Source organism: Tamandua tetradactyla, chromosome 18, assembly GCF_023851605.1.
Source record: "Tamandua tetradactyla isolate mTamTet1 chromosome 18, mTamTet1.pri, whole genome shotgun sequence".
Taxonomy (NCBI): domain Eukaryota; kingdom Metazoa; phylum Chordata; class Mammalia; order Pilosa; family Myrmecophagidae; genus Tamandua; species Tamandua tetradactyla.
The window spans coordinates 31,839,060-31,866,832 of NC_135344.1; the positions used below are offsets into that span (position 1 = coordinate 31,839,060).

The following is a 27,773-nucleotide window of genomic DNA, read 5'->3' on the forward strand; positions in this document are numbered from 1 at the left end:
AGTGCTTCCAAAACTATTGCTTTTTCCTTTCTTTGCTTTGTATATATATCACACAATTTTTTTAAAAAGTCTAAAAAAATAGGGTTCAAATTAGTGAGCTTTTTGTATTTCTATATTTCTGTTTCCTGTGTCTAACTTTCTATTTTTGTCTGTTTGTTTAATGTATATTTTCCTACCTCCAGATAGTAATACCAAATTAGCAAACAAAAATTCTTAAAAGAGCTCTATTAGAATTGCTTAAAAATAAATAAGCACATGCGTGCACACAAACACATAAAATGGTACTCCTGGGTTCCCAAAAGAAAAAAAAAACCCTCTAGGCACCAGGGTTCAAGGCCTCAGTATTTGCAATTACTGCAAACAAATCTGGGCATCAGAAAGGAACTGCCCTCTGGAATTTCCAAACAGCAGCAGAGGGCTGCCTGCGGAAACAACAAACACTTTTCCAATTGTCTGGATCACATCCTCAGGCGAAATAGAGTCAATAACTGGAAACAGTTAAAAGAAGAGCATACACATTCCGTCAACACCATGGCCACCTTCTGGGTCTTAAATCCCAATGTCCTTATTTAAAAATTTTAAAATCAAATTCAAAAGACCAGGCCTCATTATTTTTGTCTTGTCTATCCCTGCCTCAGGGCCTCTTAAACCTTAACAAACTATGAATGAACCAGCTAAGCCAGTTGAGAAAGGGTTGGGGGTGGAAAGATGGGGGAGGTGTGGGCTTGGGTTAGAATTCTTCCTACTGTGCCTGAAGATTAGAAATGGTAAGCACAGGGAAATGTTGTGGAATAGGCCATGTTTGTTCTAAGCAAATTCCACAATTTAAAATTATTTCTCAATAATACCTTTGCAACAGTAACCATATAAACTAATAATTATTAAAACATAAATAGCCTTGGAGACTGGGTAATTGAATAAGATCTAACTGCCAAATTTCCATAAGTAAGGAAAAGGTCCTTGAGAGCTTTAGAAAAGTTTTCCTGAACGTATTCTTGGGACAAATAAACAATTGTAGTATATTTCCCAGAGATTGATAGTCAATATGCTTTTGAGGTTGTTCATAATTTTAGGTTATTAGGAAAACAAAGAGATATTTTTAACCGTCAATATAAAAAAAAAGGCAAATAGCTGCCAAAAATGCAGTGACAAAGTCTAGTCCTATTTCAGTTTTTATGACAACTTTTGAACTGAACAAATACAACTTTATTCTACTTAGGTAAGTTCCCCCAGGTTTACACACGCTTACTGATAAAGTAAGCCTAAGCATTATATCCATTAGATTTTATCATTATATCTATTATTACATGAAAAAACATAAGTTTGTGTTAATAAAATTAAGTTCTGTTGCCAAGCTTTACTTTAAAAAGTGTGTTTTATAGGATGTTTAAAGACAGTATCAATGATCTTTTGGGTAATTTATGGTATACAGTATATAAAGCATATGAGATGTACTTTGTTAAGGAAAGGTGTGTAGTTATGTCCTTGAAATTTGTAAGACAAAGCCTGTGTGAATATGGAAAGTTGCAAAAGTTTGTGGAAGTGCATTTTGTTTGCCACAGTCAATGCTGACTAAAATTTGATAAGCTTGTCCAAGGAAGTAAAGTTCTGCCCTAAAGTAAAATCGCTAGTATTCATATGTAAGATGAGGCCTGAAAGGACACGGAAAGTTGTAGAAAGTTTGTGAGTGAATTCAGTGTGTCACAGTCAATGCTGACCAAAAGTTTGTTAGACTTGTTTATAATATATATATATTTAATTTATTAAAAAATAAAATAAAACAACACACATAATCAGTAATTCACAATATCATCACTTAGTTGCATATTCATCATATATATAATATTATTTTAAGAGCTTTTACAGCAAACTGTGTATTCATACAAAACTGGAGTTTAGTTTTCTCTGTGTTAAAATAATACAAATTGTCTGCTCTTTTTTTTTTTGGCTTTTCTAATTTTTATTATTAGAAAATTTGACGGTTTACAGAAAATCATGCTTAACATACAGAACTCTCATATACCACTCTATTATTAACACCTTGCAAGAGCATGTTACATATGTTACAACTGATGAAAGCACATTTTTATAATTGCCATATTAACTACGGTCCATAGTTTAACATAAGGTTCAGGGTTTGTATTATAAGCTTCATCGCTTTTTAAAATATTTTATTCTAATCATATATTTGTAAGCTAAAATTTCCCCTTTAACCACATTCAAATATAAAATACAGTGCTGTTAATTATATTCACAATATTGTGCTACCATCACCACCATCCATTAAAAAAACTCCATCAACACAAATAAAAAAATCTGTACATTTTATGCTTTAACACTCCATTCCCGACCCCCAAACCCACTCCTCCAGGCCTCTAGTAATCTATATTCTAGATTCTGACTTTATGAGTTTGCTTATTATAATTACTTCATATATGTGAGACCAAATAATATACATCCTTTTGTGTCTGGCTTATTTCACTCAATATGATGTCTTCACGCTTTATTCATGTTGTCACAGAACACCATTCCTTTTTATGGTTGAATAATATTCCACTGTGTGTCTACATATTTTGTTCTTCCATTCATGAGGTGGTAGATGCTTGGGTTGCTCCCATCTTTGGCAACTGGGAATAATGCCATATGAACATTGATGTGCAAACTTCTACTTGAGATGCTGTTTTCAATTCTTTTGGGTAAATTCCTAGAAGTGGAATTGGCAGGTCATGTGGTAATTCTATACTCCACTTGCTGAGGAACTGCCAAACTATACTATGTCAGTCTGCTCTTAATGAAAGGTTAGAAAAAGTTTTTCTTAACCATCTGAGTATTCTGTCTAGAAGGCAAAGATTCTATGTCATATCAGAGTAACATCCTTGTTAATGTTTATATTGACCTTATCATCCTTTATTTTAGAAGACAAGTTTTCTCAATTTTAAAGGAACTGAGTCTTTTTCTTCTGTTCCAAAATTGAATCTTAAAGGATACCTCTTATTTCAAGCTGTTGCAAAAGATGTGTTCTTTCACCTTGTAAGAGTGAGTTGCTAAAAATAGTTTAATATATTACACAGGAAGTGTTTGGAAAGTGTTATAAAAATTAAAATCAATTTTCTATCCTTCTGTTAATTAAATTTGGATGGGTGATATGGTATTCATATATTTAGAGACTGTATAAAATTCCTAAAAACTGGGCACTGTTCTGATGTCCATGTTATGTTCTGAAACTGATCAGCACGATGTTGGACAACAGTATGATGTTGCCAGTCAGGATTTCAGTTATCCTTAGAAGAATGTTCCAAGTCATGGAAACTACTAAATTTCCCTGTCAGTTAAACTACTTTGCTCTAACGCTTCTCTAAAAGTACATGTGGTAACTACAAATCAGAACTTCATTTCAACAAAAAAGGGACTTTAAAACAGAAACAAAGCAGGCGGGCCACAGTAGCTCATTGGCAGACTTCTTGCCTACCATACTAGAGACCTGGGTTTGATTCCTGGTACCTGCCCATGTTAAAAAAAAGAAAGGAAAAAAGCTTTAAAAAAATGGAGGCAAGGTAAGTATATAAATTATGTTCTGTTAATTAACATAATCCAGCAAATACGTAAAGGTGAAACAGGACAAAACTTTTGCTATGGTTTGTGGTTGATAACCCTAATACAAATCAATTGTTAAATGTTTTTATTTCTAGAAATACCTTCATTTAGAACACGCTTATAAGAAAATTAGGGAATAGATTGTAAGCTCTTACAGCAGTCACATTTATTCCTGAGCTTTAACTGTTATTTCTAAATTGTGAGTTGCTTTGCTTTTTCTGTATATGCTAGTAGTGCCTGGAATTTTTGGTATCTGTGTGACATCTGACACTGAGAGAGTTCTCCAGCTCTCAAGGACTAAGAAGCAGCATTAACTGTAAAAAACACTACCTCATACAACAACTTCTAAAAAGCTAAAGAAAGAATGAGATTTTAATTAAAGAAGTGGATGGGGTTGATTTAGTTGAGAACTAAAGCAAATTAAAGTAAAGGGTAAAGAGTGATATTAACTGAATTTTTTAAACATTAATTTCTATGAGAGACCAAAGAAAGATTAATTTTGTCCAAAAGTTTAAATTTTCTGAGTATATTATCTGACTTAACCTGTCTGGTCAATTTATTTGAGCAGTCTAATTCAGCTTTATCTGACATGGAACCTAGAATAAGAAATAAGATCTTTAGTATTCGTGTACAGGTTAATGTAATACCCTGATGTACTTCAGAGTATCTTAGGCATAAAATGAAAAAGTATTTGCAAAGTCCCTTGAGGGACTGGGGAAAGACAGCATACAATTAATAAACTTCCCTACCTGGGGAATTTCTACAATTCTCTCAAGCAAGAGGAACTCCTAATTTACTAAAACTATAATCAAAGAACTTTGCAAAGTCTAAATCTAAGATTGAAAAATATAAATTATATAAATTATCCTCATTTAAACTTGTAACAAGGTGACCTATAAAAATGAACTCTATTTGTGTCCTGCCTAATAAAAGGAAATATGCTAAAAATCCAAGTCCTTGATATTGAGACTTGCACTTATTATAAAAGTTATTTCCATTGTCTAACTTCGAGTGTTGATGATTATACAATTATCTTCATTTAAGATAACATGGGACATGGACAGTTAACCTTTGGACATTATACATTATACATGATGCCCAATGGATGGATGTGGCTGAAGGAGACACTGAGAAGTAGAATGGCAAACAGTGGTGTATATATATATGATCAAATATTGTGCTGCTACAGAAAGGAATGAAGTCATGAGGCATGCAACAACATGAATGAACCTGGGGGACATTATGTGATGCAAAATAAGCCAAAAACAAAACAGCAAATATTGTATGGTCAAATTTTGAAAATACTTGTAAAAAAATTAGGTCCTATATTGTAAAGTCTTATAACAGTTGCATTTAGTCCGGAGCAGTAATTGTTATTTCTTGATATTGAGAGGCTGTGCTATATATGTATAACCTAGTATTTCCCTGTAACTTTTGGCACCTGGGTGACACCTAAGAGTCAGAGTAGGTTCTGAAGTTCTGAAGGTCAGCATTGCCATATACAACAACTTTTAAAGGAACTGAAAAGGAGATCAGGTTTCAATTAGAGACAATAACGAAGCCAATCAGGTCGGGATTAATGCAATTCAGAATAAAGGGGTAAGGAAGACATTGCCTGTATTTTAAAACTTCACTTTCTCTATAAGACCAAAGGAAGAAAGGTTTATTTTGTCCAGAGCCTAAATATTCTGTAGTACATAATCTAACTCAACTTGTCTAGATAAATCATTTAAACAGCCCAAACACAGGGAGCCCAGAATGGGAATGGGGGCCTGTAATTCTGTATAGCTTAATGTGTAGATATATCCCAGATAATTAAAAGGTATTAGCAACTGAGTGAAAAAAAAAAAAAAGTATTGGCCAAGTCCCTTGAAGGATGGGAGAAAAAATATGGGACTATTAAACTTTACCACTGGGAAGCCCCTGATAATGTCTCAAACATAAGGGACTCCCAAGTCAATAGGCCAAGCCCTTGATCTTGAGGCCTGCTCTTGTGAAGCTTATTTATGTAGCACAGAAGGTAAGCCTACCTATAGCCATGTCTAAGAGTTACTTCCAGATGATCTCTTTTATTGCTCTGATGTGGCCTCTCTCTAAGTACAATTCTGCAAGTTAAATCACCACCCTCCACTCCCTACGTGGGACATGACATCCAGGGGTGAAAGTTTTCCTGGCAACATGGGACATGACTCCCAGAGATGAGGGTGGCCCATGGCACCATGGGATCAACAATGACATCCTAACCAAAAGAGGGAAAAGAAGTGTAACAAATAAGGTATCAGTGGCTGAGAGAGTTCAAATAGAGTCCACAGGCAACTCTGGAGGCTACTCTTAGGCAAGCTTCAGCTAGACATTGCTACCTTTCATAGTCTGCAAACCCCAACCAAAACCATTCCTGCCAACCCTGAAGAACATCTAGGGCTTTAGCTGAGATTCTGCAAAGGTTCCATGCACTATGATTCCTTTCCAGAAACATACAACCTCCAAATGGGTTCCTAAGTCAGGTATGTCCTGAAACACAGATAGGCCAGCCTCTCCAGAACACCAACTAGTTCCATCCCCCATCCCATATTATTGATAGCCCCTTCCAACATGAAAAAGATAGAAGGGGCACAGACCAAATAACTCTAAATATTGGGAAAGATCAAAGGAGATGGTGGAGTTATACAGAGAAGGCAGGGTTTACCAAATGTGTATGACTGCTGAATCATTATATTGATATCTCCTTACATTTCCAGTGTCTTGGGGCAGCTAGAAATAAAAACCTAAAGTGGTGGAACTGTAACCTAAATATTCCTAAAGATTGGGAGAAAGATCAAAGGTGATGGTGGAGTTATACAGACAAAGTAGAATTTAACAAATGAGTACAACTGCTGAATCATTAAATTGGTATTTTTTGCACCTCCAGTACCTTAGAGCAGCTAGAAATAAAAACTTAAAATTGTGGAATTGTAACCCATACCAAACTCTGAAATCTGTTCTACAACTACTTTTGGTGTGCTTTGAAATTTATTGCTTTTTTGTATACACATCATTTTTCACAATAAAAAATTTTTTCAGAAGGATATAAAATGAAGGTAAAGGTCCTCTTCCTGCCACTCCTAACTCCCTACTGCTTCTTCAACAGTAGTGAATAGTGCTAAAAATTATTAGATATTCTTTCATATATTTTTAATGCATTTGCACAAGCAGGACCATATTTTCTTTATTTTCTTAGCAACGAATCACAGAACTCTTTCCTTATCAGAGCATACAGATCTACCACATTAAAAATAATTATGCCGCATTCTTCTTTATGACTGTATCATAATTTAACAACTCTATTGATGGGCAGTGTTTTGCTATTATAATCAAACAGCTATGATCATCCTTTACATTACATTTTTGCACATGGGTGTGATTTATCTGTAAAATAAATTTCTTGAGGTGGAATTGAGCAAAACAAAATGCACATTTGAATTTTTTATAGATATCACCAAATTGCCCTTTCAAAATAATATATGAGAGTATCTGTTTCCTTGTCTGGTGTTTTGCTATTAATTGGTTAAAAAAGAATTTTATTTTTTCTTCTAATAGGAAAAAAAAAAGTATTGGCAAAGTCCCTTGAGGGAACTGAGAAAAAAGATAGAACTATTAAATTTTACCACTGGGGAAGCTCTGATACTGTCTCAAACATTAGGGACTCCCAAATCAATAGGCCAAGTCCTAATCTTGAGGTTTGCTCCTGTGAACTTTATTTACATAGCAGAGAAGCTAAGCCTACCTACAGCTGTGCCTAAGAGTTACTTCCAGAGAACCTCTTTTGTTGCTCAGATGTAGCGCCTCTCTAAACCCAACTCTGCAAGAAAAATAATTACACTTTCCCCTACATAGGACATGATATCTAGGGGTGAAAGTCTCCCTGGCAACATGGGACATGACTCCCAGGGATGAGCCTGGCCCTGGCATGGTAGGATGGACAATGCCTTCCTCACCCAAAGGGGGAAAATTATGCAACAAAATAAGGTATCAGTGGCTGAAAGAGTTCAGATAGAGTTAAGAGGCTATTTTGGAGGCTACCCTTACACAAACTTCAGCTATATATAATGGTTAGCAAAATCTCAACCAAAATCTTTCCTGCCAATCCTAAAGAATACCTAGGGCTCTATGTGAGATTTTACAAAGGTTCTAGGCACCATAATCACTTTCCAGAACCCTACAACCTCCAGATGGGTCCTAGGCCAGGTAATTCGTAAAACCCAGATGGGCCACCCTCTCCAGAACATCAACCAGTTCCATCCCTCTATCTGTTATTATTGATAGCCCTTTCCAACATGAAAAAGTTAGAATGGACATAGCCCAAATACCCCTAAAGACTGGGAGAAAGAAAAAGGAGAAGGTGGAGTTACAATGGAGAAGACGGGATTTAACAAATGAGTATGACTGCTGAATCATTATATTGATATTTCTTTTAGTCTCCAGTGTCTTGGAACAGCTAGAAATAAAAACCTAAAATTATGGAAGTGTAACCCATACCAAACTGTGAAATCTATTCTATAACTAATTGCTGCAGTGTGCTTTGAAATCTAATGCTTTTTTGAATGTTATTTTTTTATAATTAAAAAAACTTATTTCCATAATGATATAATGCCAAAGTGTCACCCCCTGAAAATTTCCATGTTGCTGAAATGTGGCCTCTGCCTCTAAGCTTAACTCTGCAAATAAACTCACTACCTTCCTTCCTACCATGGGACATCACTTCAAGGGGTAACATCCCTGACATGCTGGGGACATCAACAAATGATATTAGCAATGGATTCGAAATCAAAAGAAGGGAAAAAAATAAAGTTTCAATGGCCAAGAGATTTCAAATGGAATCAGGAAGTCATTCCACAGGTTGCTCTTACACAGGTCTCAGACAGATATTGCCAACACTTTCTGAGAAAACCCTAAGGAACACCCGCATTGTAAAGTTAGTTCCCCTATATAATACAGAAATAAATCCCTTAATCCTAATTCTTTCTTTGTACTCCTTTTATTTAAATGCATAATTTTCAAATTACTTATTAAATTTATTTTTCAGAGACTTGAATCCCCTGGATTGTTCCTAAACCAATTAAGTCCTGAAATCCAGAGATACGAGTCTCTCCAGGAGCAAGAACCTGTTTCCATCCTAAACCCGTTATGTAGATATTCTTTTTCAGCATGAAGAAGTTAGAAAAATCATTGCCCAGATATTCTTTAAGATTAAGGAATGGAAAAAAAAAAAAAAGGGAGGAATTGTAACCAAGAAATTAAGATTTAAATGACTGTTTGCTGAATTATTATAAATTTTTCCCTTCTAGTATATTATAGACTAGCCAAAAGTTAATACCTGAAATTACTGAAAGTCCACTACTAGTCTCAGCCCTGTTTATATTTGCTGTTATAATAGTAATGACTCCATGTTCCCCAGTGTGAATCCATCCATAAAATCCCTAAACTCCTTAGAATTAGGGAGACAAATTTTTAGGCCAAGAAGCCATCTTCTGCTTGCATGTAGCAATAAACTCTTTCTCTTTGGGAAAAAAAAATACCATGTAGCAATTAAAAAAGGATAAGACTCGCACAAATGTTAAAAAAAACCAAAACAGTATTTTAAATTTAATTCAATTCTAACCAGATATTAAACTTCATATTCTGGTTTATTTTTTATTTTTTACTTTTTTGCTTAGAACAACAGAAATTTATTCTGCCACAGTTCTGGAGGCAAAAGTCTGAAATCAAGGCTCTTTGCAGGTTCATACTCTCACCAAGAGCCCACCCGACTCCTATATAACCTTGTCTTAGCTTGATTACAGCTGCAAAGAGCCTATTTCAAAATAAGATTGGACTCACAAGTACTGGATGATAAGACTTCAACATATCTTTAGGGGGAAACAACTTAAACTATAACTATGGGGAAGGAAGTGATTGTAATGGAGAAAAGTTTATATTCAATTTTAACAGTTTCCTTTGGGCAGGGTAAAAAGAGTGAGAAAAATCTATAGATACTAATACAGTAACACTGCCTAAGACACTGCTTAGTGAAAAGAGTAAAATGCAAATTGCACATAGCATGATTCCACTCATGTTAAAACAGAAACAAAACACTATATATTTGTAAACTGATATGCAGATGCATGAAAATGCATACATAAAGACCTGGAATGTCATAGGGGTCTAGAAGATAAATGACTCTCAGACTTTGAAATCGAACAGAGTTTGCCCTGCAAGTTTCCATAACTGTTTGGCTCCAGTGACCCCTATGTTCCTTCCAATTTCTCCCTATGGAAATGGAAATATGTATTCTATGACTGTCTTCTGTATGTTGGCAACAAATACCTTGTTCTGAGTTCTACAGGTCCAGAACCAGAGGAGAATTTTGCCTTAACATCATGCCTGTAGCTGGCTTTGAAGAGATTTTGTACTGTTTCTGACTTTGTATTGTATTTGTATTATTAGTGAAATGGTTTAAGGCTTTCTGATATTGTTATGGAATGAGTGTATTTTGCATTTGGAAAGAACATGGTTTTTTTGGGTCCAAAACATGGAATACGCCAGTTTGAATCTGTTGTGGACCCCAGAAAAGCCATGTCCTTTAATCCTCATTAAATATTACTGGGTAGGAGCATTTGGATTGTTCCCACGGAGAAGTGACCCACCCAACTGTGGGTGGTAACTTCTGATTAGATGGTTTCCATGGAGATGTGTCTCCACCCATTAAACTTGGAGTTACTGGAGCTCTTTGAGAGGGAACCATTTTGAAACTAAAACAATAAATAACATGAAAAGCTATGATTGTAGCTCAGATCAAAAGCACTGTACTACCAATGTATTTACTCTAATTTTAGACAGTAGGAGGAAAAAGTGCAAGTGTCACTACAGTAAGTAAAAAAGTTTGTCCCTACCATAAAGATATGATGACAAAACATTTAGGATCCGTGGCTGAGGAGATAGAGAATACAAATTTTAAAAATACATTGGTGTTGACTGTTAATAGCACCATTAGAGTGACTATGTCCCAGTACTGTTAACTAACTTGACCTTGGTCTAGGATAGTGCTCCACTGCAAATAATGGATGAATGCTGCCACTTGGGGCATAAATTGAGCACACCTGTGGTAAGTGCAGCAGGTGGCTCTTACATGCTGGGACATGGACACCATTCTCCTGCCACATGTTCTGGTAGCTTCTTGGCACTGGCCAGACTAAGAGCTCCCATAGTTGGCACAGATGCTAAACCATGTGGTGGCTGCTCAAGGAAATGCCAACTCCCAGCTTCTGCTTCATTCCATCATGTGTATAATACAGTTAGTAAGCAGTAAGGAACCAATGTATAAATAGCAATTACATATTTTTTAATTTCCCTTTTGTAAGATTTAAAATAAAATATATATACCCTTCTCTTCCTACTGCACTTTAGCACTACAGGAATCAATTTTCAAGGTTATATTATCTTACAGACACATATGAAGTTTGGAAGAAAAATAAGGCAATTTGTTTTACAATGTTGATAGTATTAGCTTACTTAATGCTCTAATGGAGAAAACAAATCCTCACTCGTTATTATTAAACCATTTAAAACACCATCAGTATGTCACGATCATACAAATTCAGGACAAATGGTGAGAACTTACTCTTCTAAAGTCTTTCCATCCAGAGTCAATGTTTTGAAAAAGTTAGAATAGACATAGCCCAAATACCCCTAAAGAATGGGAGAAAGATCAAAGATGATGGTGAAGTTTATACAGAAAAGGAAGGGTTTAACAAACAAGTATGAGTCCTGAATCATTATACTAATATTTCTTTCGGCCTCTAGTACCTTAGAGCACTAGAAATAAAAACCTAAAATGGTAGAATTTTAACCCATATCAAACTCTGAAATCTGTTCAACTAATTGTTGTGATGTACTTTGAACTTTATTGCTTTTATGTATATATGTTAAAGAGAAGGAGGAGTATAACAGAGAAGATAGGATTTAACAAAGGAGTATGACTGCTGACTTGTTATATTGATTTTTCTAGTTGGTCTCCAGTGTCTTAGAGCAGTTAGAAGAAAAAATGAAAACACCTTGGAACTGTAACCCATACCAAACTTTAAAATCTGTTCTGTAACTACTTGTTAAAATGTACTTGGGTAGAATTCTTGCCTGCCATGACGGAGAACCAGGTTCATTTCCCAGTGACTGCCCATGTAAAAAAAAATAATAATACTAAAAAACTAATTTGGAAAATGTACTCGAAAATTTATTGCTTTTTTGAATACAAATTATACTTCGCAAAAAAATAGTTTTTTTTAAAAAAAAAGAGTCAATGTTTATGCCAATATAACTTAGGAACATAAGCATCCTGGCTTAATGTCATTGTGAGCCTGAACTGCTTCTTTTCCTCTTCCAACAGTCAGGATTTAAATGGTTTTGTTCTTCAGCCAAAGCCTTTGCTTCTAGTGTGTACATCTTTCTCCCTTCTTTATTTTCTTCCACCTGTCACTTAAGATCACACTTTTCCAGGATATATACAAGTATATTCAACTCTATTTTTTGGCAAAAAGCATGAAAGCATTCATTGGTGTTTTGCACTTGTTAGGAGAAGTGGCACTCACAGTCCCTGACCTGGGGTTTTTGGCATCTTGAGGATAAAAAGAATTAGAAGAAAGCTGTGATGATCCAGGTGAGTCACAGTTTTTACTGAATCCAGATCTTGTAAGGTCTTGACCACCAGGTCCTCACAAGACAAAGATGCATGATGCTGACAAGCCATACTACTTAACCCATAAACTGCAGAAGAATCCATAGGTATGAAGTCATAGCTTTAAAATATAAAGAAAACACCTAAATCATCAAAATTAATGGCATCAGGGTGTCCAGGATGTAGACATACATCACTAATATGAATTTTACAACATGGAATGCCATACTGTACCAATCAAGTTTGGATAAAATGATGACCAACCTTTATTTTTAACACAGAAACGGAGGTCCAGCTTATACACTCTATAATAAGTAAACCATCTTTCACTGTAACAAAATCAAAAGTCAACTTCAGTATGGACTTGCCAAATGATACAATTTCTTCATATGATAGTGACTTCAGATTACCAGAACCATAGCCCTTGTGAGTGTCCATCTGAAGATCTTCCACATTATCACAGCCTTCAGCTCTAGCAAAATCTTCAACATCCTGCCATTCCTTCTTGCTTCCCTTATGAAAGCGCAGTCGTGCGCCTTTCAAAAAACAGTGCCAAACTGCCGAAGGCCAAGAACTGTACCATCCCAAATCATCATCATCTAAGAGGGAGGACATGCAGAAAATGCCAGATTCTGACTCACTGTTTGCCCTTTCATGTCTGACTGGTGTTTCATCCTTCCAGTAGCGATGAGGGAAGGCTGGCTCACTCTTAGAAGAAGGACGCTGGTGAAGGGTATGCATAGGAATGTAAGTTTTAGCTAGTAGCTATGATGTGTACAGGAGATAATCTGTTATACAATGAATACTACATAAACATACTTTTTGGACTGGTGGCAATATTTGCTAATTTTGTTAGCCAATCCACATCATATTCATGGTAATGATTTTTTGATATGTCTGAGGTATTTCGTTCCAAAATGGTTTTAGATATTCTTGATGTGAAACATCTGAGTTTAGCTGGTATAGGGCAGACTGGTAGGGTCATTTTGAACAGTCTGAAGTCCAGGAACATCATTTTTTAGCAAGTCAATGTAGGTGAGGAGCTGGTTAAATGTGAAAATTAATCTGAGTCTTAGTGAGATTCCTAAATAACTTTTAATGTTGTTTACCGAGCTCCATATGCTCATCACACGAGTGATATCCAGGTGAGGATGGAAAATCCTTATTAAACTGCAGCAGCACCAATGAAGCTCTTTTGTTTATAACCAACAGGAGTTTCTGTACTGTATTAGGCATCTGATTTGTCTTCACTTCCCATACCACATTACGGTGCTCTGACAAACCCGTCGCCATTACCAAGTCTTCCAAGCTTTGTCGTCCTTAATTTTATTTTAAGAGTTTATATTATATATACACAAATGGGAAACTGAAGATACGAAAAGAAAGTTTCCTTCCTACCTGTCTCCCCATCCCACTATCAAATTAACTTCTCTAGAAGCAAATAATTTCACCAATTTCTTGTCCTATACTTGTTTTAAATGCTAAGAAGAATGTTTTATACAATGGGCCTGCTGCCCATAGAAACACTAATGAAGAAAATTATGTATTTAAAACATAATTATTACCTTAACGCTGTTTATACACCTTTCCTTCCTAGAGCAGAAGAGTGTGTGTATTTGTGTATACACTGTGATACATATGTGATATATATATCACATTTCTAAGCATATAAAACTCAAACTAAATTGTTTATTCTAACTAACAGATTTATGTACTTAAAAAGTGTCCTTGAATTAGAACTATAGTTACCATTAGTCTTAGACATCATCTAATTTAAATCTCTTAATTGAGATGGGAAAACAAAATCCCAGAGATTGACATTATCTAATACCTCTCAGCTACTTAGTGGTAATCCAGGGTTGTAACCTTGTTTCCTTTTAATGTCCTTTTTCAGCCCTTTAGCCTTTGGTTATATTTTTTTCCTTATTTCTTGAACGTACTGACTCCCTTTCCTTTTTTACATCCCATTTTCAAGTCAAAATTTGATTTCCCTAATTAAACAATTTCTCCACCATTTAAATTCTTATAGCCCTTTAGCTGTGAATTTCTGGTACCCTTTTTTTTCTTTTTAATGCAATTATTTTTCATGTCTTTATTTCTATTTGGTATCTTTTTATATTTAATTCCTGTTTCATAATTTACTATTCTAGTTTCATGTAATTCCATCTTTTATCTCTATAAACCTTTACTTATTTTAAAGGTTTTTCAAGACCCTTCAGATTATCTCTAACTCATGGATATAAGTTTTTAGACTCTTTCACAGCACACTTTTTATTCATGAGCTCATTTTTTTTTATTAATTAAAAAAATTAACAAAACATTTAGAAATCATTCCATTCTATATGTACAATCAGTAATTCTTAATATCATCACATAGTTGCATATTCATCATTTCTTAGTACATTTACATCAATTTAGAAAAAGAAATAAAAAGACAACAGAATAAGAATTATAACGATAATAGAGAGAAAAAAAAAACCTGTACCTCACATGCAGCTTCATTCAATGTTTTAACATAATTCCATTACAATTAGGTAGTATTGTGCTGTCCATTTCTGAGTTTTTATATCCAGTCCTGTTGCACAGTTTGTATCCCTTCAGCTCCAATTACCCCTTCTCTCTCTTTTTTTTTTAATTAACAGAAAAAAGAAATTAACCCAACATTTAGAAATCATACCATTCTACATATGCAATCAGTAATTCTTAACATCATCACATAGATACATGATCATCGTTTCTTAGTACATTTGCATCGGTTTAGAAGAACTAGCAACACAACCGAAAAAGATATAGAATGTTAATATAGAGAAAAAAATAAAAGTAATAATAGTAAAAACAAAACAAAACAACACAAAACAAAACAAAAACCTATAGCTCAGATGCAGCTTCATTCAGTGTTTTAACATGATTACTTTACAATTAGGTATTATTGTGCTGTCCATTTTTGAGTTTTTGTATCTAGTCCTGTTGCACAGTCTGTATCCCTTCAGCTCCAATTACCCATTATCTTACCCTGTTTCTACCTCCTGCTGGACTCTGTTACCAATGACATATTCCACATTTATTCTCGAATGTCCGTTCACATCAGTGGGACCATACAGTATTTGTCCTTTAGTTTTTGGCTAGACTCACTCAGCATAATGTTCTCTAGGTCCATCCATGTTATTACATGTTTCATAAGTTTATCCTGTCTTAAAGCTGCATAATATTCCATCGTATGTATATACCACAGTTTGTTTAGCCACTCCTCTGTTGATGGAGATTTTGGCTGTTTCCATCTCTTTGCAATTGTAAATATCGCTGCTATAAACATTGGTGTGCAAATGTCCGTTTGTGTCTTTGCCCTTAAGTCCTGTGAGTAGATTCCCAGCAATGTTATTGCTGGGTCGTACGGCAATTCTATATTCAGCTTTTTGAGGAACCGCCAAACTGCCTTCCACAGTGGTTGTACCATTTCACATTCCCACCAACAGTGGATAAGTGTGCCTCTTTCTCCGCATCCTCTCCAGCACTTGTCATTTTCTGTTTTGTTGATAATGGCCATTCTGGTGGGTGTGAGATGATATCTCATTGTGGTTTTGATTTGCATTTCTCTAATGGCCAGGGACACAGAGCATCTCTTCATATGCCTTTTGGCCATTTGTATTTCCTCTTCTGAGAGGTGTCTGTTCAAGTCTTTTTCCCATTTTGTAATTGGGTTGGCTGTCTTTTTGTTCTTGAGTTGAACAATCTCTTTATAAATTCTGGATACTAGACCTTTATCTGATATGTCATTTCCAAATATTGTCTCCCATTGTGTAGGCTGTCTTTCTACTTTCTTGATGAAGTTCTTTGATGCACAAAAGTGTTTAATTTTGAGGAGCTCCCATTTATTTATTTCCTTCTTCAGTGCTCTTGCTTTAGGTTTAAGGGCCATAAAACCGCCTCCAATTGTAAGTTTCATAAGATATCTCCCTACATTTTCTTCTAACTGTTTTATGGTCTTAGACCTAATGCTTAGATCTTTGATCCATTTTGAGTTAACTTTTGTATAGGGTGAGAGATATGGGTCTTCTTTCATTCTTTTGCATATGGATATCCAGTTCTCTAGGCACCATTTATTGAAGAGACTGTTCTGTCCCAGGTGAGTTGGCTTGACTGCCTTATCAAAGATCAAATGTCCATAGATGAGAGGGTCTATATCTGAGCACTCTATTCGATTCCATTGGTCGATACATCTATCTTTATGCCAATACCATGCTGTTTTGACCACTGTGGCTTCATAATATGCCTTAAAGTCAGGCAGCGCGAGACCTCCAGCTTCGTTTTTTTTCCTCAAGATGTTTTTAGCAATTTGGGGCACCGTGCCCTTCCAGATAAATTTGCTTATTGGTTTTTCTATTTCTGAAAAATAAGTTCTTGGGATTTTGATTGGTATTGCATTGAATCTGTAAATCAATTTAGGTAGGATTGACATCTTAACTATATTTAGTCTTCTAATCCATGAACACGGTATGCCCTTCCATCTATTTAGGTCTTCTGTGATTTCTTTTAACAGTTTTTTTGTAGTTTTCTTTATATAGGTTTTTTTTGTCTCTTTAGTTAAATTTATTCCTAGGTATTTTATTCTTTTAGTTGCAATTGTAGATGGGATTCGTTTCTTGATTTCCCCCTCTGCTTGTTCATTACTAGTGTATAGAAATGCTACAGATTTTTGAATGTTGATCTTGTAACCTGCTACTTTGCTGTACTCATTTATTAGCTCTAGTAGTTTTGTTGTGGATTTTTCTGGGTTTTCAACGTATAGTATCATATCGTCTGCAAACAGTGATAGTTTTACTTCTTCCTTTCCAATTTTGATGCCTTGTATTTCTTTTTCTTGTCTAATTGCTCTGGCTAGAACCTCCAACACAATGTTGAATAATAGTGGTGATAGTGGACATCCTTGTCTTGTTCCTGATCTTAGGGGGAAAGTTTTCAATTTTTCCCCATTGAGGATGATATTAGCTGTGGGTTTTTCATATATTCCCTCTATCATTTTAAGGAAGTTCCCTTGTATTCCTATCTTTTGAAGTGTTTTCAACAGGAAAGGATGTTGAATCTTGTCAAATGCCTTCTCTGCATCAATTGAGATGATCATGTGATTTTTCTGCTTTGGTTTGTTGATATGGTGTATTACATTAATTGATTTTCTTATGTTGAACCATCCTTGCATACCTGGGATGAATCCTACTTGGTCATGATGTATAATTCTTTTAATGTGTTGTTGGATACGATTTGCTAGAATTTTATTGAGGATTTTTGCATCTATATTCATTAGAGAGATTGGTCTGTAGTTTTCTTTTTTTGTAATATCTTTGCCTGGTTTTGGTATGAGGGTGATGTTGGCTTCATAGAATGAATTAGGTAGTTTTCCCTCCACTTCAATTTTTTTGAAGAGTTTGAGGAGAGTTGGTACTAATTCTTTCTGGAATGTTTGGTAGAATTCACATGTGAAGCCATCTGGTCCTGGACTTTTCTTTTTAGGAAGCTTTTGAATGACTAATTCAATTTCTTTACTTGTGATTGGTTTGTTGAGGTCATCTATTTCTTCTTGAGTCAAAGTTGGTTGTTCATGTCTTTCCAGGACCCGTCCATTTCATCTAAATTGTTGTATTTATTAGCGTAAAGTTGTTCATAGTATCCTGTTATTACCTCCTTTATTTCTGTGAGGTCAGTAGTTATGTCTCCTCTTCCATTTCTGATCTTATTTATTTGCATCCTCTCTCTTCTTCTTTTTGTCAATCTTGCTAAGGACCCATCAATCTTATTGATTTTCTCATAGAACCAACTTCTGGCCTTATTGATTTTCTCTATTGTTTTCATGTTTTCAATTTCATTTATTTCTGCTCTAATCTTTGTTATTTCTTTCCTTTTGCTTGCTTTGGGATTAGTTTGCTGTTGTTTCTCCAGTTCTTCCGAGTGAACAGTTAATTCCTGCATTTTTGCCTTTTCTTCTTTTCTGATATAGGCATTTAGGGCAATAAATTTCCCTCTTAGCACTGCCTTTGCTGCATTCCATAAGTTTTGATATGTTGTGTTTTATTTTCATTCGCCTTGAGGTATTTACTAATTTCTCTTGCAATTTCTTCTTTGACCCACTCGTTGTTTAAGAGTGTGTTGTTGAGTCTCCACGTATTTGTAAATTTTCTGGCACTCCGCCTATTATTGATTTCCAACTTCATTCCTTTATGATCCGAGAAAGTGTTGTGTATGATTTCAATCTTTTTAAATTTGTTAAGACTTTCTTTGTGACCCAGCATATGGTCTATCTTTGAGAATGATCCATGAGCACTTGAGAAAAAGGTGTATCCTGCTGTTGTGGGATGTAATGTCCTATAAATGTCTGTTAAGTCTAGCTCATTTATAGTAATATTCAGATTCTCTATTTCTTTATTGATCCTCTGTCTAGATGTTCTGTCCATTGATGAGAGTGGGGAATTGAAGTCTCCAACTATTATGGTATATGTGTCTATTTCCCTTTTCAGTGTTTGCAGTGTATTCCTCACGTATTTTGGGGCATTCTGGTTCGGTGCGTAAATATTTATGATTGTTATGTCTTCTTGTTTAATTGTTCCTTTTATTAGTATATAGTGTCCTTCTTTGTCTCTTTTAACTGTTTTACATTTGAAGTCTAACTTGTTGGATATTAGTATAGCCACTCCTGCTATTTTCTGGTTGTTATTTGCATGAAATATCTTTTCCCAACCTTTCACTTTCAACCTATGTTTATCTTTGGGTCTAAGATGTGTTTCCTGTAGACAGCATATAGAAGGATCCTGTTTTTTTATCCATTCTGCCAATCTATGTCTTTTGATTGGGGAATTCAGTCCATTAACATTAAGTGTATTACTGTTTGGATAATATTTTCCTCTACCATTTTGCCTTTTGTATTATATATATCATATCTGACTTTCCTTCTTTCTACACTCTTCTCCATACCTCTCTCTTCTGTCTTTTCGTTTCTGACTCTAGTGCTCCCTTTAGTATTTCTTGCAGAGCTGGTCTCTTGGTCACAAATTCTCTCAGTGACTTTTTGTCTATAAATGTTTTAATTTCTCCCTCATTTTTGAAGGACAATTTTGCTGGATATAGGAGTCTTGGTTGGCAGTTTTTCTCTTTTAGTAATTTAAATATATCATCCCACTGTCTTCTAGCCTCCATGGTTTCTGCTGAGAAATCTACACATAGTCTTATTGGGTTTCCCTTGTATGTGATGGATTGCTTTTCTCTTGCTGCTTTCAAGATCCTCTCTTTCTCTTTGACCTCTGACATTCTAACTAGTAAGTGTCTTGGAGAACGCCTATTTGGGTCTAATCTCTTTGGGGTGCGCTGCACTTCTTGGATCTGTAATTTTAGGTCTTTCATAAGAGTTGGGAAATTTTCGGTGATAATTTCTTCCATTAGTTTTTCTCCTCCTTTTCCCTTCTCTTCTCCTTCTGGGACACCCACAACACGTATGTTTGTGCGCTTCATATTGTCCTTGAGTTCCCTGATACCCTGTTCAAATTTTTCCATTCTTTTCCCGATAGTTTCTGTTTGTTTTTGTAATTCAGATGTTCCATCCTCCAAATCACTAATTCTATCTTCTGTCTCTTTGAATCTATCATTGTAGGTATCCATTGTTTTTTCTATCTTTTCTACTTTGTCCTTCACTTCCATAAGTTCTGTGATTTGTTTTTTCAGTTTTTCTATTTCTTCTTTATGTTCAGCCCTTGTCTTCTTCATGTCCTCCCTCAATTTATCAATTTTGTTTTTGAAGAGGTTTTCCATTTCTGTTCGTATATTCAGCATTAGTTGTCTCAGCTCCTGTATCTCATTTGAACTATTGGTTTGTTCCTTTGACTGGGCCATATTTTCAATTTTTTGAGCGTGATCCGTTATCTTCTGCTGGCATCTGCGCATTTAGACAGATTTCCCTGGGTGTTGGATCCAAAAGTTTGGAAGATTTTTCTGTGAAATCTCTGGGTTCTGTTTTTCTTATCCTGCCCAGTAGGTGGCGCTCGTGGCACACGTTTGTCTGCGGGTCCCACCAGTAAAAGGTGCTGTGGGTCCTTTAACTTTGGAAAACTCTCACCGTCTGGGAGGTTCGCTAGCCGAAGTGGCTTGGAAGAGTGCCAGCCGGCCCGTGGTCCGAACGCGGGGAGGGTCGCTGGCCACCGCAGCCCCAGGAAAGCGCCCGTCCGAACTTCCTAGTTGGCCCGGGGCACCAAGCATGACGGGAGGGCGCCAGCCACAGTGGCCCGCCCTGGAGAGTGCACGTTCCCGGGGAGTTACGGGTTTGGAAGGGCCCCCCCCCCGTCACCGTTCTCCGCGGCCTGGGGATTTCCGATCCAACTCTCTCAGTTGGTCAGGGGGGCTGCGTGTGGTGTGGGCGCCAGCCGCCGCGGTTTGAGGGGACCGCCTGTCCAATTCTCCCACCCAGCCCGGGAAGGGGGAAGGGAGCGACTCCGGCCGCTTGCCGCCCCGCCCGGTGAAGCCCGCGCCCCTCGGCCATCTCACCAGAGCGGGTTCTCTCAGCCAGCCAGCTGTTCCAGGATGGGGTACGCTGTCTTTTTTATCTCTGTCGTGGCTTTGGGAGCTGTTCTGTATCGTTTCTACTCCCCTAGTAGCTGTCCTGGAGGAGAAACTAAGATCCGCGTGTCTTACTAAGCCGCCATCTTCTCCCTCATTTTTTTTTAAAGTAGGAGCTATTTATGGTGGCAGTCCCACACATGTTATATACTGGAGAAATCTGCCTTTGGGGGAAATTTTAAGATTGCCTCTGCATGAGATCTAGAGGATTTACAGTCTAAAATCAGCTTCTACATTAGTTTCTGTTCTAGATGGTTACACACCTCAGGAGCAGAATTCCAAACCCACATCAAAGTGACTGGTAGGCTTAGGATTCTACCTTTGGTATAAGTTGGGTAACTTAATTCTAGCATTAACCCCAGCCAGGGAACATATTTCTCTGGCTGTATTTTTGGACAGCACAAAAGGAAAGTTTCCTTCCTACCCGTCGCTCCACCCTCTCTATCCAATTAACTCCTGTAGAAGCAAATAATGCCACCAATTTCTTGTCCTATACTTGCTTTAAATGCTAAGGAAATAAGAATTTTTAATATAACGTGCCTGTTGCCAATAGAAACATTAATGAGGAAAATTACTTATTTAAAATATAATTTAAATAAATTTCCCAGTGTCCAAGTTCATGCAGGCAGTCCAATTTTGGTTCCCAATGTTGAACAAGGTTTGAGAAATCACTCATCTCTGGGCAAACTATAAATGTCTCAAACCCTAAGTAGGTTTTTTTTTTTTTTAGTAGTGCTTTGATACACACACACACACACATCATACAATCCACCCAAAGCATTTATAATCAATAGTTCACAGTATCATCATATAGTTGTGCATTCATCACCACTCACAATTTTAGAGTATGTTCATTACTCACCCCGCCCCCCCAAAATCTCATACCTCATATCCCAACCCCATCACTGACCCCTAGCACTGGTGTGGTACATTTGTTACTGTTGATGAAAGAATACTAAAATATTACTAACTGTAGTCCATTCTTTGCATTATGTTCATTTTTCCCATATACTAATGCCTTGTAATAGTGATATACATTAGTTCTAATTCATGAAAAAACATTTTTATATTTGTACTATTAATAATATTCACTGTCCACCAGAGTTCACTGTGTTATACAGTCCTATGTTTTATCCTCTAATTTTCCTTCTAGTGACATACACCACCTGAATTTCCCTCTTTAAACCACAACTGTACACATAATTTGGATGCTATTAATTACACTCACCATAACATGCTACCATCACCTCTCTTCATTTGCAAACATTTAAATTCAACTTAGTTAAAAATTCTGTACAAATTAAGCATTGGCTCCCCATTCTCTAGTCTCATAATATCCACTGGTATCCTATATTCTAGATTTTATCTTTATGAATTGACTTCTTATAATTAGTTCATATTAAAGAGATCATATAACATTTGTCCTCTTTTGCCTGGCTTATTTAACTCAACATAATGTCCCCAAGGTTCATCTATGCTGCTGCGTAATTGAGAACTTATTCCTTCTTACTGCTGAGTAATAATCTAGCATATATATATATATACATCACATTTTATCTATTCATTGGTTAATGGACATTTGGATTGCTTTCATCTTTTGGCAATTGTGAATAATGACACTATGAACATTGATATATAACTGTCTTCAAGTCCCTGCTTTCTGTTCTTCTGAGTACATACCTAGTAACAGAACTGCTGGATTAATAAATAAGTGCTCCAATTTCTGCACAACTTGTAGTTGTCTAATAGTGGCCATTCTACTGGTGTGAAATTATATCTCATTGTGGTTTTGATTTATATTTCCCTTACAGGTAGCTACGGTGAGCATCTTCCCATGTGTTTTTTAGCCATTTGTAATGCCTCTTTGAAAGAGTATCTAATTGTATCTCTGCCCACTTTTTAATTGGGTTGTCTTTTTACTGTTGAGTTGTAGGATTTCTTTATATACTCTGGATAGTAAACCTATCAGATATGAGGTTTCCAAATATTTCTTTCCATTAAGTATGCTTTCCTTTTCCCCCTTTGACAGAGTCTTTTAATCCACAAGTCTTCAGTTTTGAGGAGGTCCCATTTATCTACTTATTGTCTCATTGCTTGTGCTTTGGGTGTAAAGTCTAAGAAAGCACCACTACTACAAGATCCTTAAGATATTTTCCTACAGTTTCTGGAGTTTTATGGCTCTGATTTGTATATTTATGTCTTTGATCCATTTTGAGTTAATTTCTATATAGAGTGTGATATAGGGATACTCTTTATTCTTTTGGATAAGGACATCGAGTTCTCCAAGCACCATCTGTCAAAGTGACTATTCTGTCCCAGTTGAGTGGACTAACCTTGTAGAAAAACCAATTGACCTAAATGTGCAGGTCTATTTCTGAGCCCTCAATTCGGTTCCATTAATTGTCTATCTTTACGCCAGTATAGTGTTTTGTCCACTATAGCTTTGCAATATGCTTTAAAGTCGCACAGTGTGAGGCACAAACTGGGTTCTTCTTTTAAAAGACGCTTTTGGCTATTTGGAGCCCCTTACCCTTCCAATAAATTTGATAATCGACTTTTCCATTTCTTCAAAGACAGCGTTGAATTTAGATTGGTATTACATTGAGTCTGTAGATCAATTTGGGGTAGAACTGACATCTTAACTATATTTAAGCTTCTAATCTGTGAACATGAAATATCCTTCCATGTATTTAGGTATCTTTGATTCTTTTAGCAATGTTTGTTAGTTTTTTCTTTTTTCTTTCTTTTTGTGTAGTTTTTAAAATACAGGATCTTTACATCTTTGGTTACATTTATTCCTAGATATTTGAGTCTTATAGTGGTTATCGTATACGGAATTTTTTCTTAACTTCCTCCTGAGATTGTTATTACTAGTGTATAGAAACACTACTGATTTTTGCATGTTGGTCTTGTATCCTGCCACTTTTCTGAACTTATTAGCTCCAGTTCCTTTGTTGTAGATTGTCCTGACCTTCTAAATATAGAATCACGTCATCTGCAAATACTGAAAATAGTATTCTTCCTTTCCAACTTGGATGCCTTTATTACTTTTTCTTGCCTAACTGCTCTAGCTAGAACTTCTAGCACCGTGTTAAACAGGTGGTGACAGCAGGCATTCTTATCCTTGCCTTGTTCCCAATCTTAAAGAGAAAGCATTCAGTCTTTCATACTGAGTAGTATGTTTGCTGTGAGTTTTTCATATACGCCCTTTCATCACGTTGAGGAAATTTCATTCGCTTCCTATCTTTTGAAGTATCATTAAGAAAGGATGCTGGATTTTGTCAAATGCTTCTCCTGTGTCAATTGAGATGATCATGTGTTTTTCCCCTTTTGATATGTTAATGTGGTATATGACATTGACTGATTTTCCTGTGTGGAGCTGCTCTTGCACACCTGGACTAAAACCCACTTGATCAAGGTATACAACCCTTTTAATATGCTGTTGGATTCATTTGCAAGTGTTGTGTTTTTTTGAGGGTTTTTGCATCTATATTAGAGAGGTTAGTCTGTAATTTTCTTTTCTCTGGGTTTGGTATTAGGGTGATCTTAGCCTCATAGAATAAGTTAGATAGTGTTCCCTCCTCTTCAAGTTTTTGGAAGAGTTTGATCAAGATTGGATTTAATTATTCTTGGAATGATTGATAGAATTCACCTATGAAGCCACCTGGTCCTGGGCTTTTCTTTGTTGGGAGATTTTGTATTATTAATTCAATCTCTATATGATTGGCTTGTTGAGGTCTTCTATTTCTTCTACAGGCAGGGTAAGTTCATGTATTTCTAGGAAGTTGTCCAGTGTATTACGTTGTCTAATTCATTGGCATACAGATGCTCACAGTAACCTCTTATAATCTTATTTCTGTGGGGACAGTAGTAATGTCCCCTTTCTCATTTCTGATTTTATTTATTTGCATCTTCTTTTTTGTCTTTGTCAGCCTAGCTAAGGGTTTATCAATTCGACTGACCTTCTCAAAGAACCAACTTCTGGTTTTGTTGATTCTGTCTCTTTTTTTTTGTTCCCGAGTTCAATTATTTCTGCTATAACCTTTGTTATTTCCTTCCTTCTGCTTGCTTTGGAACTAGTTTCGTGTTCTTTTTCGAGTTTCTTCAGGTGTGCAGTTAGGTCTTTGATTTTAGCTCTATCTCCCTTTTTAATGTAGGTTTTTAGGGCTATAAATTTCCCTCTCAGCACTGCCCTCACCACATCCTATATGTTTTGATGTGCTGTATTCTTGTTTACACTCATCTTGAGATATTTACTGATTTATCTTGCAATTTCTTCTTTGACCAACTGATTATTTAAGACTGTGTTGTTTAACCTACATATATTTGTGAAAATTTCTGATTCTCCAGTTGACATTGATTTCCAGCTTCATTCCATTATGATCAGAGAAAGTGTTTTGTATAACTTCAGTCTTTTAACTTGTACTGAGACTTGTTTTGTCACGCATGTGGTCTATCCTGGAGAATGATCACTGAGCCCTTGAGAAGAATGTATACCCTCTGTTTGGGTTGCAATGTTCTGTATCTGTTTGTTAAGTCTAGTTCATTTATCATTTTATCATTTGCTGTTTCCTTATTGATCTTCTGTTAGATGTTCTGTTGATGACAGTGGTGTACTGAAGTCTCCTACTCTTATGTAGAAACCTCTATTACTCTCATCAGTTTTTTCAGTCACTAATATGTTTATGTGCTTTATGCTGTCATCCAATTCCCTGAGACCCTGCGCAAATTTTTCCTTTCTTTTCTATATTTTTTCTTTTGTCTGTTCAATTTCAGATGTCCTGTCTCCCAGGTTGATAATCCTTTCTTCTGCCTTTTGAAATCTGGGGTCATACGCCTCTAGAGTATTTTAAATCTCATCTATTGTGTCTTTCATTCACATAAGATCTGTTCTTTTTCTTTGCATGCTTTCAAATTCTTCTTTATGCTTACCAATCATCCTCTTAATATCCTTTATCTCTTTTATCATATTTTCCTTCATCTCCTTGAATTTATTTAGGAGATTTGTTTCAACATCTTTGATTAGTTTCAAATTCTTTATCTCCTTTGACTTTCAAACCTGTTCCTTTGACTGAGACATACCTTCTTGTTTCTTAGTTTGGCTTATAATTTTTCACTGATATCTGCGTTGTTCATTATCTTGATGAGATTGATCTGAAGGTCAATTTTCTTCTTTTGTCTAGGATTTTTTTGTTGTTTGGGTTCATGTTAAAACTCTTCTTTGGCACTTGGTTCATCAGTATTCCCCAGCTAAAACAGGGCCAAGACCTAAAGACTGAACTCAGACCAGTTACAAAGGGCCCTGAAGAGAGGATCAGGAAAGCAGCTTCCCAAGTCTGCACTTTTCCAACCTATCCAGCAGTTGGCACTCTTTCGCAGCCTATTTCACAGAGCATTAAAAAGACAGGTTATTGGCGGGCCGCGGTGGCTCAGCGGGCAAAGTGCTTACCTGCTATGCCGGAGGACCTCGGTTCGATTCCCGGCCCCAGCCCATGTAACAAAAACGGAGAAACAGAATACAATAAAACAAGAAAATGTTTAAAAATGTTTCCCTTTCTTCCTTCCTTCCTTCCTTCTATCCTTCCTTCCTTCTCTCTGTCTTTCCTTTAAAAAAAAAAAAAAAAGACAGGTTATTGTTAGCTCTCTTTCTGCTCTGCTTCTGAGGTGGTGAAAACAACTGCACTGCAGGTGCCTGTCCAGAAAAAAAAGAGCCAAGGTTGTGGGACTCAGAAGTTCAATTTTTTTTTTTTTTTTTTTTAAAGGAAAGACAGAGAGAAGGAAGGAAGGAAGGAAGAAAGGGAAACATTTTTAAGCATTTTCTTGTTTTTTTATTGTATTCTGTTTCTCCGTTTTTGTTACATGGGCTGGGGCCGGGAATCGAACCGAGGTCCTCCGGCATAGCAGGCAAGCACCTTGCCCGCTGAGCCACCGCGGCCCGCCCCCAGAAGTTCAATTTTGCTGCCAACAGTTGGATCAGAACTGTGCCACATCCCATTCTGTTTCCATGTGTGGAGGCTTCCCCAACTCTCCTGGTCCACAGTAGCCCACCAGACAGGAACGGGCCAACCAGAATCTGCTTGCCTCAAAGGTGGGGAATGGGCACTGAAAGCCATGTTGAGTGAGCACTCACCACAGTTTCTCCATCTCTTCATCCGGCTCTTCCCTGGATGTTGCATTGTACTCTCCTGGTCTCCTGAGCCATAGAACAGCTGCTCTGGACAGTTTCTACCCGTGCTCTAGGTGTTTCTGGTAGAGGAGTATTGCTCCTTATTCCATGGTCTTTCCCTAAGTAGTTTTTATTTGTTCTTAGTATATACATGGAATATTTGTCTTCAACTCTAAATTCTTCACTTCTGCATGTGGAGAATTTCTTTTTTTTGCTTTCAAACCTGTCTCCATTTTTACCTTCTATTTTTGTGTTTTTAGACCAGGAAAAGGAAATTTCAAATGTGCCTCATCTACCATCTTCACTGGAAGCTGACTCATCCGTCATTTTAAACCTATATTATAGATAATTAAGTAATTAAAATTAAGTAATCATTTATTGAGCACCTACCACCACATCTAAGGGCCAGAATGAGGCCTAAAATTAGTATTGTTCTCATATTCCTCATTTAACTTTATAGTAACCCATTATGATTTATCTTTTTAGCCCCTACGGAACTTGTATATGACAGACGTGGTTTTACGTCAACCTTCAAAAACATTAAACAGAATATATCAGATGACTACCATATCTATCTTACCCTTTTATTGATATCCTTTAAAATCAAAACTAGACACTTGCATAGGCTTTCCAAGTTTTTTTTTTTACAATTCCTTATTTATTTGTTTTTATCAATTATCTTTACTACCTCAATCTAATATTAGATAGCCATTGAATATTTATAATCTAGAAGAA

General features: G+C 36.2%; 1 protein-coding gene and 1 pseudogene across 2 annotated transcripts in view; both read right to left on the bottom strand.

Moving 5' to 3' along the window:
• The window catches only part of ME2 (malic enzyme 2), a 120,117-nt gene that overhangs the window by 87,652 nt on the left and 4,692 nt on the right, over positions 1–27,773 (bottom strand). The gene's annotated exons all lie outside the window — the stretch shown is intronic.
• On the bottom strand, positions 1,910–13,735 carry LOC143662067 (HMG box-containing protein 1-like; annotated as a pseudogene).